Consider the following 12,206-nt stretch of genomic DNA (forward strand, 5'->3'; position numbering starts at 1 on the left):
TCAGAATGGATAGGTTTGATCTTCTTGCAGTCCATGGGACTCTCAAGAGTCTCCTCCAGCACCAAAATTCAAAAGCATCAATTCTTCAGCAATCAGTCTTCTTTATGGTCCAGCTCTCACTTCCATACATCACTACTGGGAAAACCATACCGGTAGCTTTAACTATACAGTACGGACCTTTGTAGGTAAGATGATGTCTCTGCTTTTTAAGATGCTGTCTAGGTTTGTCATTGCCTTTCTCCCAAGAAGCAGGCGTCTTTTAATTTCGTGACTGCTGTCACCATCTGCAGTGATCAAGGAGCCCAAGAAAGTAAAATCTCTCACTGCTTCCATTTCTTCCCCTTCTATTTGCCAGGAGGTGATGGGACCAGTGGCCATGATCTTGGTTTTTTTGATGTTGAGCTTTAGACCATATTTTGTGCTCTCCTCTTTCACCCTCATTAAAAGGTTCTTTAATTCCTCCTCGCTTTCTGCCATCAGGGTTGTGTCATCTGCATACCTGAGGTTGTTGATATTTCTTCCTGCAATCTTAATTCCGGCTTGGGATTCATCTAGTCCAGCCTTTCGCATGATTAATTCTGCATATAAGTTAAATAAGCAGGGAGACAATATACAACCTTGTCGTACTCCTTTCCCAATTTTGAACCAATCAGTTGTTCCATATCCAGTTCTAACTGTAGCTTCTTGTCCCACATAGAGATTTCTCAGGAGACAGATGAGGTGATCAGGCACTCCCATTTCTTTAAGAACTTGCCATAGTTTGCTGTCGTCGACACAGTCAAAGGCTTTTGCATAATCAATGAAGCAGAAGTAGATGTTTTTCTGGAACTCTCTAGCTTTCTCCATAATCCAGCGCATGTTTGCTATTTGGTCTCTGGTTCCTCTGCCCCTTCGAAATCCAGCTTGCACTTCTGGGAGTTCTCGGTCCACATATTGCTTAAGCCTGCCTTGTAGAATTTTAAGCATAACCTTGCTAGCGTGTGAAATGAGCGCAATTGTGCGGTAGTTGGAGCATTCTTTGGCACTGCCCTTCTTTGGGATTGGGATGTAGACTGATCTTCTCCAATCCTCTGGCCATTGCCGAGTTTTCCAAACTTGCTGGCATATTGGGTGTAGCACCTTAACAGCATCATCTTTTAAAATTTTAAATAGTTCAGCTGGAATATCATCACTTCCACTGGCCTTGTTATTAGCAGTGCTTTCTAAGGCCCATTTGACTTCACTCTCCAAGATGTCTGGCTCAGAGGGGAGCTCTTATATAGACATTTTAAATTGCCCGCCCTGGAGTCCAAGACCGCCCCCAGAAACATCATAGATACATCACAGAAGGGGTGTAGCCCAAGACCACCCACCCCCCAGACACATCACACCTACATCACAGAGAAGGGGTGTGTGTGTTGTTTTTATCCTGCCTGGCAAGCTACCTGTTAACAGTCATTTGACGGGATTATCTGGGGAGCCTGGCCAGTCTTTTGTAATGATAAATACTTAGTTACAGGTAGGTAGCCGTGTTGGTCTGACTTATGCACACGAAAGCTCATACCTATGACAAACTTAGTTGGTCTCTAAGGTGCTACCGGAAGGATTTTTTTAATTTTTTGTTTTGATAAATACTTAGTTCCTGAACTAGGTCACAGGGTCACACCCTATTCATATCTTAAGGGTAAAGGGACCCCTGACCATTAGGTCCAGTCGTGACCGACTCTGGGGTTGCGCGCTCATCTCGCATTATTGGCCGAGGGAGCCGGCGTATAGCTTCCAGGTCATGTGGCCAGCATGACAAAGCCGCTTCTGGCAAACCAGAGCAGCACATGGAAACGCCATTTACCTTCCCGCTGTAGCGGTTCCTACATTTTGACGTGCTTTCGAACTGCTAGGTTGGCAGGAGCTGGGACCAAGCAACGGGAGCTCACCCCGTCACAGGGATTCAAACTGCCGACCTTCTGATCAGCAAGCCCTAGGCTCAGTGGTTTAACCACAGCGCCACCTGGGTCCCTGTATTCATATCTTAAATGTGCCCTTAAGACAGGATTTGTAAGAGACAATGGGGAGGTTTCCTACTTTGACCTTGCAGAAAAAAAATTGAGGTCAATTTGTTCAGGACTTTTTCCCGTGGGGTTTCAGACATTTGGTTTATATATACAGTTCTGAACATTTATCTTATATATATGTGACCTTAAAATTATTATAACACAGTATGGTCCATGGGGTTACAAAGAGTCGGACACGACTAAACGACTCAACAACAACAACAACAACAACAACATATGATTCTATGCTGCTAATACAGGAAATTCAACCAGCAAACTTAAACAACAGCAACCAGTACAAATAAATTGTAAAATCAAACTGCTCTAAGTTAGTGAATGCTTACATTAGCAGCTCTTAAAAGTCTGGGAAAATTGAAATAATGACTATAATTTAAATTGAAATACATTTTGTCATGGTGGAGAAGAATGTGGCCGTGTGACCTTTCTGCTGCTCAGCTGCTAATGTTAATGGGCACCTTCAATACTTTCCTTGCTCTTCCTTCTTAGGATTCCTTATTTAAATTGTTCTTGAATGGGGCAGCCGTTCAAATACATGGCTGATTCAGATTCAGATACAGAGGACTGTGTTTAGTTGATAGTCACTGTGGCCTGTTTTGTGTAAGGCTATTTTGTGCTCCCTAAATGTTGCTGCTTTTCAAATTAGTATATGGTAATGTATATATAAATGTATTTAATACACATCACAGCAGTTCAAGAAGTCAGAAGTCAGAAGACTATCTCTGTTATATTATTCACTGTAATGATATTTTCTCTTTCGTTTGTCTCCCAACTGCTCTTGAAGAAGCTAAGGATAACATGCACACAGCCATGCCCCGCCCCCTGCTCTGAACCTCCAAATTTTGCAACAACCCTAGTGCTTGTCAAAAGGAGACAAAAGTTGAGAAGGGCCTTGAGTCAAGGTCCTGTAAGGAAAGGGTAAAGGAGTTTACAGGGCCGGCCCTATGGCCAGGCTGGGTGGCGCAGGGCACCACGGCGCCGGCCCACCAGGGGGGGCGCCGCGAGCTGTGCCCGCCCGCTGACCGGCCAGTCCGCCGCGCAGCTGTGCCCACGGCAAACGCACTGTGCCTGCCCGCCCGCCGCACAGCAGCGCCTGTGGCAGCCGTGCTGCGCCCGCCCACCGCACTGGGAAACGGGGCGGGGAGGCGCCGGAGGGATCCGTCGCACCACGGCGCCAGGGGCGCTTAAGACGGCCCTGGGAGTTTAGAAAAGTAATAATAATTAAATTTGTATACTGCCCTTCATCCGAAGATCAGAGGGCAGTTCACAACATCAAAATACAAAACAAGAACACAAAATACACAATAAAATGTTTAGCCTGTAGAAGATATTATGAAGAGGTAGTATGACAGCCTTCTTAAGATATTGGAAAGCTGTTTAACAGATCACAGAGCAAAGGATTCGGATGAACTTCTTGACCACACAAGCTGTTTGATAGTGGAATAGATGACTTGCAATGTGGCAGACTTTCTATTACAAGATTTTACACACATGCTGGGTGGTCACCTACTGGATGACCTTTGACACCCCTTCTGATGCAGATTTTTGGATTAGAGAATGGTCCACGGTCATCAGGGAACTTCCTGGCTTAATGGGGAGCTGACCTTTGCCCACCTGGTCCTAGCCTGTCACACTGACTGCTGCACCATGCTATATTTACATGATATATTCTGTATAAAATACTTCTTAACTACCACATTGTAGAACCGCATAGACAGCCTGTATATATGGTTGTTGCATGCTCTTGATCTCTTAGGTAAAACCACAAATTTCACACCAGCTCAGATACCGCTTTCACTAACTACCTACCCCCACATGCTTACGTGAATCATTTTGTGGTTCAGAGACAAAATAAAAGGGGGCAAAGGGAGAAACCCTATTATCTTTCAAGATGTCTCTGTAGGCCACATGGAGGTGATATCTAGGATATTTCCAGTTTGTTCATAGCCATGTGCCTGTGTGGCTATATTTTATATATGTACCATGTAATCTTATAACTTGTACAATGAACTGGATTCTGGTCTATGAAATACTGGTACTCTATTTCTGATGTTTAGAGCTGAGTTTATGTAGCCAAAAAGACACTGTTCGTGCATGATGTGTGTGTGCGCGCACACGCATCACAGCTGACTGGGGTAAATCCCAGACCCATCCATCAGAGTCTATATTTCCTCTTTGGTGGGGTGGCGGAAGGAGCATATCTTACAGCAACATTTTGTTGCAGGTGCCACTTGTGCTGCAAGTTAACTCGCAATTTATGTGCATTTCACTTTAAGCACTTGGCATATATACTGTATTTCATATACTGTATATGAAAAAAGACTTTGGCAATCCCACCCGCCATTGCGCCCAGTGTGTTTTGACTATACACAATTTTGGTTTAACACATTATCCGCAGATTGTAACCCCTGCATAAATTGAGAGTATATTGCTAATACAAAACCACTTTTTTTTTTGGCAAACAGGTTAACATGGTTACATTTCTCGATACCTTTATGTTTGATGAGTGTGTGAGCAGGAATTTATATACAGTATTCTTGTTTGCTACTAGTGGAATCCACCCCATGCCCCTTAGTCTAATATTGTTAAAACCAAGGAAACTCCTGGTTTCATGTCTCACCGCAGCCCTCCAATCAATTCAGTTCATCAGTCTCACTTTCAGTAGTCAGGGAAATAACCATACCAACCCGCCTTAAGGGAAGGCTGAGAACGATGAATATGTGAAGGGCTGGGGGAGTTATAGCGGAATTTATTTAGTGCCAGGGCTGTGACATTCGCAACTTGCTGCATAGGTTGCACATGCATGAGCAGTTGTGAGATGTGGGTAGGTCGGTGTGAAATCTATTCTGGACTTTCTTCTAGTAAGTTTAAATGTTTTGTTTTTCACGGATGAATGTGTAATTGTACTTTAAGAGTAGAATGGCTCCAGTACTCTGCGGTTGGGAAAGTTTGGCTTTGGGTTCGAGGAATTTCAGCCCTGCCGAATGAGTCGGCAGATTAACTCCTTTTAGGGACTGTGGATGTGAGGTGCCTCTGAGTCATTGTGCTCTTTGCACTTTCAGCGGTAGCATGCATGCGTCCTGACCAGCTAACTTCAGATAGTCCATTCAGCAAAATCTAATCTCCATGCATCTTGATGGCATGTACAGCAGGCTTTGGTAGTTTGTGGGAAGCATGCAACAGACACACCGGTGGAGGAAGTTGCTTGAACCGGGTTCTGCAGCAGTGGAATCTATTGCAAAAGTAGAGGGAGTTTCGCTTTCCTCAAATCATTTAATCTCTGCAATCTGTGAACTACTGTGGGCTGCTTTAATTGGTCGTACCTTCTTATGACAGCTCATAGTTGAAATTTTCAACTAGGGAGTGTATCTTAATCATCTGTTCTCACAGGGCCACCAGGGAGACTTCCAAAAATCGCATGGGATTCAAATCAAAAGAATTCAGTGAATATTGGCACAGTGTGGGCCAATATAACTTGCTCACTGGTTAATATTGGTGCAGTATACTGCTTCCTTACTGGTTAGACAATGGATGGGCAGTTAGTGACCTGAGAACTCCTTGCTGATTTCTCCCAAGCCAAGACACAGGCTCAGAGCTCTCCACCCTCCAGTGTGAGCATAGCCTTTGCCAGAGTTTGCCTCTTATGTACTTTCACTTATGCACCCTGATAGAGTAACATGTGTAAGATAAGGGGAGAACAAAACCAAAGCATCTGTTGCTGTTCTTGTGGGAGAGAAGGGGATTAAATATCCCTTTCCCTGTGTCTTGCTTCTACAGGAAAGCATCCCTATGGAAAGTAAAGATGGCTGGCATTGTAAGTTTTGGTCTGGTCAGCTAATGATCCCCATTACAGTTCTGGGAGGGGACTAGCTAGAAAAGCAACCATTATTTGTCATGGATAGACATGGTTAAGCATAGAGTTGTTTTAGGTCCACTAAAGGACTTGCAGAAGCCCATCAGGATTCAACATTTTTCTTGGAATAACCAATCTCCAGGCTTTTCAAAGTCACCTGAGTTTCAAAAATGGTCAGCTTAAAAAATGGAGCTACTGTTTGAGAATCATAATAGGATATGTGGAGTAGAGCTTTGTGTATTTTACAACCTGGTGACACCTGTCCAGAATACAGGCTAGAGTATCTCGTATGAGAGGGAGGATAGACTCCCCTGACAGACAAAAGTCTGTTGTGAAGAGCAGAGTTCAAAATTAGGCAGGCACATTTTGCACCTGGCTATTGGCCACTTTCAGCTCACCTGACGTCTCCACCATGTGGAGGTGCACGCCTGGGGATCATTTGATCTTGACTGTTTTCACACACTAGCAACACATCTGTAGAGTTCTATCCATTACATCTTATCTGCACAATCAGAATGAATTTCAGGAACCAAAAAGTTGTATTGAAAAATATGGCTTTCAAGCTGTTTGGCCCCCAAAATGGCAACTAGGCATTCTGATTTGGCAACTGTAACCTTGGTCTAAGGAGCTGTTGGTGCCTAGCTTATACCGTATTTTTTGTTCCATAAGACACACTGTTTTCCTCCTAAAAAGTAAGAGGCTGTGTCTGTGCGTCTTATGGAGCGAATGCGTGGTCCCTGGAGCCGAATTGCCCAGGGGCTAAAGGCAGATTGTGCTTTTTTTAAAAAAAAAAAGAAAGAGCTAAAGGCTAACAAGAGGGAATGAGCCAGTTGAAAGGAACCCACTCAGCAGCTGATTGCAAGAGATAGGGGAGGGAGATAAGAGAGCTAGCTCCCTTCCCGGCCCCTTGCCTAGGCCTCAATTGTTGTCTGCAGAGGGAGACATGTGACTGGCTGATTAGATTATCTGTCTGGAAACTGTAGAAATGGGTCCCTTTCCTTGACAAGCTGCAGAACTCTGAGTTGAACCCCATAAAAACAGGATTTTTTCCCTTTGCAAGGAAACTCAGCAACCTTCCCCCTTTGCAAAAAAGATGCAGAACTCTGAGCCGACACCCCCCCCCCAAAACGGGGCTTTTCCCATTTGCAAAAAAGCTGCACAACTTTGAGCTGATCCTAAAAAATGGAGCTTTCCCCCTTTGCAAAAGAAGCTTCCTCAAATATTTAATGGGGGGGGCAAAGGCACCTAGGCCACTAGGAGTTGGCTGTTATGCCTAGGACAATTCAAGAAAGCAAAATATTTTTTTTCTTGTTTTCCTCCTCTAAAAACTAGGTGCGTCCTATGGTCAGGTGTGTCCTTTGGAGCGAAAATATGGTATATGAGTTTCTAGCATTGGAAGAGGGGTGGGAAGGGTTTCTAATGGCACCCATTGGGTTATCTTGGCAAGCCAAGAGTCTTTCAGCTTAGGCCCCTCCACCTATAAAATGGTGCTAGACATGCTTTGCTTTACTTTACTTTACATGTAAGCAGAACCCTGCAGGATCACACTAAGTGTCGTGTTTAGGCCAGAATCATGCTTCCCATGGCATTCATTTAGATGTACCTGAAGAGCTCATGAGCAGCGCTCAAAGGCAGCAGCTGTCTCGCACTGTTGCCCCTAGCAACTGACATTCGGGGCACGCTGCCTCTGAACATGGAGGATCGAAATAACCACTGATAGCTGTTGATTGACGAATCCTCCACGAATGACCAAGGTAACTGTGTGAAGCACTTTAAGCACACACACACAAAAGCACAATCTGTGCTAGCAATGCCAGTTCATTAGACGCTAGAGGAACTCTCCCTTCCCATTTGTAGAATTGAGATACTTTCAAATGCAAAATCACTTCAAGCAATCGTTTCAAGCAATCCGAGACTTTCTCCTTCCTGTTTTCCAAAGCTGTTCCTCTTCTTTCAAAACTAAGCAAGGGGTAAAATATCTTAGGGAGAACTTCCTAAGAAAAGAGACCTTTGCAAATCAGGAATTAGCTAAGCAAGCAAAAATCCTTACGCCAAGGGCAGGCCGTAGAGGACCTCTATTATTTGGCTGCCACTCACTCAGAAGATTCTGCTTCCCTTCAATCTCTTTGCTGGCTTCTATTTTTAAAAAAGGTTCTTGGAAGTAGATAAAGAAGCAGAAAATAAGAGTATTCCATCCTCTTAAGGTGGAAAGTTGTGCCTCTTTTTGTGGATGGGATTCTGAGGCCCTCTTGTTTTGACACTGCGCCCTGTTTGAACCACTAGCCCAGTCAGCCTGATGTGGTTTAGTATTTAATTCATTTACCTTGCTGCTTCACCGGCAAAACCCGCAACTTGCTGGCCTGCTTGCTGTGTTTTCTTCCTTCCGTGTACAAGCTGTAATGCAGCGAAGCCTTCCTTCTTGCAGTCACTTCCTAAACATGATGGACACCCGTGTTACCCAATAGCAGCGCACAGTATCAGCAGAGCTGTAGGCAAGGGATAATTAACCCTGTTTTGTACCTACAGAGAGACCAAATGAGCAAGTGGGGAAAGGGGGCTGCTGAAATCTGGACTTTGTCACAGATAAAATTGTTTTGGAACGGATTGCATCAGAAAAGTAAAGAGCTGAACTGGGCTTTGTGAAATGGTTTAGAGTGGCTTCAGACAATTAACTTAGAAAGGGTCTCGGCAGCAGCAGTATTTCATAAGAGCAACGGTTCTAGAGATTGCATTATTTTCAGTTTTGCAGCTTTGGCTGTGTTGAGAGTTTCAGGGTGGTGGAAGAAACAGCAGCTGCTGCCTCCACTTTATGTAAGCTACCGGTATAAAAGATTAAGGCCTAGGAAACTGCATTATTAGTGCTGTGTGGCAGCACATGCTGATGATATTTGCAGCATCTTCAAATGAATTCTTAGTGTGTTGTATTTCATGCTAGTGAGATTTTCAGTAGTGATAACTGTTGTCTAGTGCCACCTGAACTCACTCTCCTGTTCTGGTTGAGCTTTGAGCCTGCAAGGTTCTGACCATCAAACCTGGAGCAGCAGTTGTTCAGTGTCTGGAGAGCTCCTGGGGAAAGGCAGCTGAACTCTTTGGTGGTCAAGCATCTACGTTAAGTGAGGTTGCAAGGGCTTTAAAGCGGCAGTGCTCTGGATTGGAGCCGCATGTGGTAGCCACAGTATTCCCTCTGCCTTTTCCAGTGGGGACCCCCAAGAGAGTTAGGTGGTGGGTGAACTGATTCAGACTCATCAGTCTGCACCTCTTGAAAGTATGATTGACAAACTCCCCTTCAGAAAGGTTCCCTTAGACCAGAGGTCGGCAAAGATTTTGGGCCGGTTCATGGTCCCGCAGACTCCATGTTGAGACGGAGCGCGTGCGCACATGCACAAACGCTCCTTCCAGCGCGGAGGAGGCATGCACAGCTTACCATTGGCTGCAGGAGTTTCCTGCAGCCAATGGGAAGCTGCCCAGCATCGCGGAAGGCGGTCCCCGCGCCGGTTTAGTGTGGTGCACGGGAGCTGACCAAGCAGGCAGCGGGGGTCAATGGGCCGGATAAACGACCCCCATGGGCCGCTTGTGGCCCATGGGCCTTAGGTTGCCAACCCCTGCCTTAGGCCCTTTTCCCACTGGATTCTCTTTTCACATCTGATCATCTACCAAGGAGCCAAATAATGGTATAGCACATTCTGGGGATGTCACAGTGTTCCAAAAACTTGGCTTACATGGACTTGTGGTTGGGCTCAACCCCTACCCTGCGTGAGCGGTGGGTGCTCTTTCATAACACACCACACTTGATGCTCCCCTGCCATTGAGCATTGCAGAAGAAGATGCGTTGCGGTGAGCATAATCAGTCCACCATTATTGATCTGAGGTATGCCTGACAAGCTTCTGAGGATCCCCAGGGTTCTCTAGAATACACTCTTAAGTGCTAATACTTAAGTGTTGAGTTTTAGGAGCATGATTTTTGCTTTGAGTGTGCAAGGACCTGGGCTTCAATTTTGGAGACGCCTGTACAAAACAGGTGAATGAGGGCTACAACCTTTTTGAAAAAGCAGAACATGTACTTTGAATGCAAAAGGTCCCTGATTAATGGCATCTCCCACTAAAAGGACCTCTAGTAGCAGATGATGGGAAATACCTATGCTGGACGGCCACTGTCAGCTGGAGTAGACCAGCCTTCCTCAATCTGGCTCCCTCCAGATATTTTGATCCACCTGCTTCAGCCAATGTACTGAATGATGAAGGATGATGGGACCTGTAGTCCAAAATAACTAAAGTGCACCTGCTTTGCAAAGGCCGGTGTGGAGAATAGTGGGCTTGATGAATCAATGGCCTGACCTGGTCTAAGGCAGCTTCATATATTCAGGTGGATTACACTGCCATTATCCCTATCCATTGATAGGTCTCTTCCATAGATCTTTGCCAGTCTGTGTTGTCCAATACACAGACATGCCTCTCCCTCTGCATTTGCTTCCTTTGTAACCAAAGACTATCTGCAGCATCTGTTTCCCAGACCACGGAAGACTCTCTGATCCCTGTCCAGCCTTCTCCCAGAGAGCCGTGTCTTGGCAGAAGCCTCTCTCAGCCTGGTGGCTCCTGCCCGCTTTTCACTGCTGGTTCTGATCACTAAGGAAACAGGAACCTGGCCAGCTGGGTGAATTCTCCCTGCTATGTAAACACTGTGACTCACCTGTTTCCCTTTTTTTTTCTCCTTCCCACCACCACCACCAGTTCAGGGCAAATGCTTTGCATATGCTCACCGTCTGTATGATTCTCATAATTGCCAATGTCCACCCTTGCTATGTTGTTGTGGGTAATGTGCTGACTGTGTATGAGTGAGGATTGATGGAGCAGAAGAAAAAAATTGTGAAGGATAGAGTGGAAGCATCTCCCTGCAGGCAACGCTCCATGCTCAGCATTTACTGGTCCCCGTGATTCCTTTTGTTGGGCTTTGGTTAATGTGTTCATTTAAAGAAAAATACTTAAATTTGGGATATTTTACAAAAAGTAAAATAAAAATACCTTAGGGATAACTATCTTATGTTTCCATAGAATCATAAAGTGTGGGGTTAGAAAGAATCTCAAGGGTCATCTAGTCCAACCCTCTGCAAGGCAGGAACCTCAGCTAAAGCGTCCATAACAGATAGCTATCCAACCTCTGCTTAAAAGCCTCCAAGGAAGGAGAGTCCACTGTCTCCCAAGGGAGTCCGTTCTACTGTCAAACGGCTGTTACCGTCAGAAAGTTCTTCCTGATGTTTAGTCAGAATCTCCATTTCTTGCTTCCTTATTGTAATGATACAATAGAGAATAATGACTAAATCGTGATCTTTTGTCTACACAGAAGTAAGTCCCATTGGCTTCAGTAAAAGATTGCAACCTAAGCAGAATATTAGTTAAACACAGTGGGTCTATTTGTTTCAGTTGAGGGCTTAGGTTTGAAGGTGGCAAGAGAACAATACTTTTTGGGGGGGGGCAGGTATAGTTCTGCATTTAAGGACAAAGTGGAGATTGATGGCAAAGAGCCATTGTGGTGTAGTGGTTAGAGTGCTGGGCTATGACTTAGGAGACCAGGGTTTCAACCCCCACTTGGCCATGAAGATCTCTGGGTAACTTTGGGCCACTCACTCTCATCTCACAGGGTTGTTGTGAGGATAAAAATGGAAGAGGGGAAGAAGTGCTTGTGCCACCTTGAGCTCTTTGGAGAAAATGTGGGATATAAATGTAATAATAAATGAAAATAAATCCATAAATAAAATATACTACAATACAGAAATATATTTGTATTAATGGAGTAAGGTATCCTCCCTTGGAGATTCAGTGGGAGAAAAAAATGAAATCAGGGTAAGAAGAAATGCTTAGCATTTGTCTGCTCATACTGGCCAAGGCAGCGAAACACCATCATCTGCCAAACGACACTCATCCATAGAATCATAGAATCATAGAGTTGGAAGAGACCACAAGGGCCATCCAGTCCAACCCCCTGCCAAGCAGGAAACACCATCAAAGCATTCTTGACATATGGCTGTCAAGCCTCTGCTTAAAGACCTCCAAAGAAGGAGACTCCACCACACTCCTTGGTAGCAAATTCCACTGCCGAACAGCTCTTACTGTCAGGAAGTTCTTCCTAATGTTTAGGTGGAATCTTCTTTCTTGAAGTTTGAATCCATTGCTCCGTGTCCGCTTCTCTGGAGCAGCAGAAAACAATCTTTCTCCCTCCTCCATATGACATCCTTTCATATATTTGAACATGGCTATCATATCACCCCTTAACCTTCTCTTCTCCAGGCTAAACATGCCCAGCTCCCTAA

The 12,206-nt window shown here is 44.9% G+C and overlaps 2 protein-coding genes across 2 annotated transcripts in view; one reads left to right on the top strand and one right to left on the bottom strand.

The window, feature by feature from the left end:
* The window catches only part of LOC118092842 (lysosomal alpha-glucosidase), a 39,436-nt gene extending 30,977 nt beyond the window's left edge, over nucleotides 1–8,459 (bottom strand). Inside the window, exon 1 of the mRNA XM_035131451.2 lies at nucleotides 8,225–8,459. The gene's annotated coding sequence lies outside the window, so the exon portion shown is untranslated. The remainder of the gene's footprint in view (nucleotides 1–8,224) is intronic.
* MAFK (MAF bZIP transcription factor K) overlaps nucleotides 1–12,206 on the top strand; it is a 33,192-nt gene that overhangs the window by 1,582 nt on the left and 19,404 nt on the right. The gene's annotated exons all lie outside the window — the stretch shown is intronic.

The sequence above is a fragment of the Zootoca vivipara genome, chromosome 14 (assembly GCF_963506605.1).
Source record: "Zootoca vivipara chromosome 14, rZooViv1.1, whole genome shotgun sequence".
Lineage (NCBI taxonomy): Eukaryota > Metazoa > Chordata > Lepidosauria > Squamata > Lacertidae > Zootoca > Zootoca vivipara.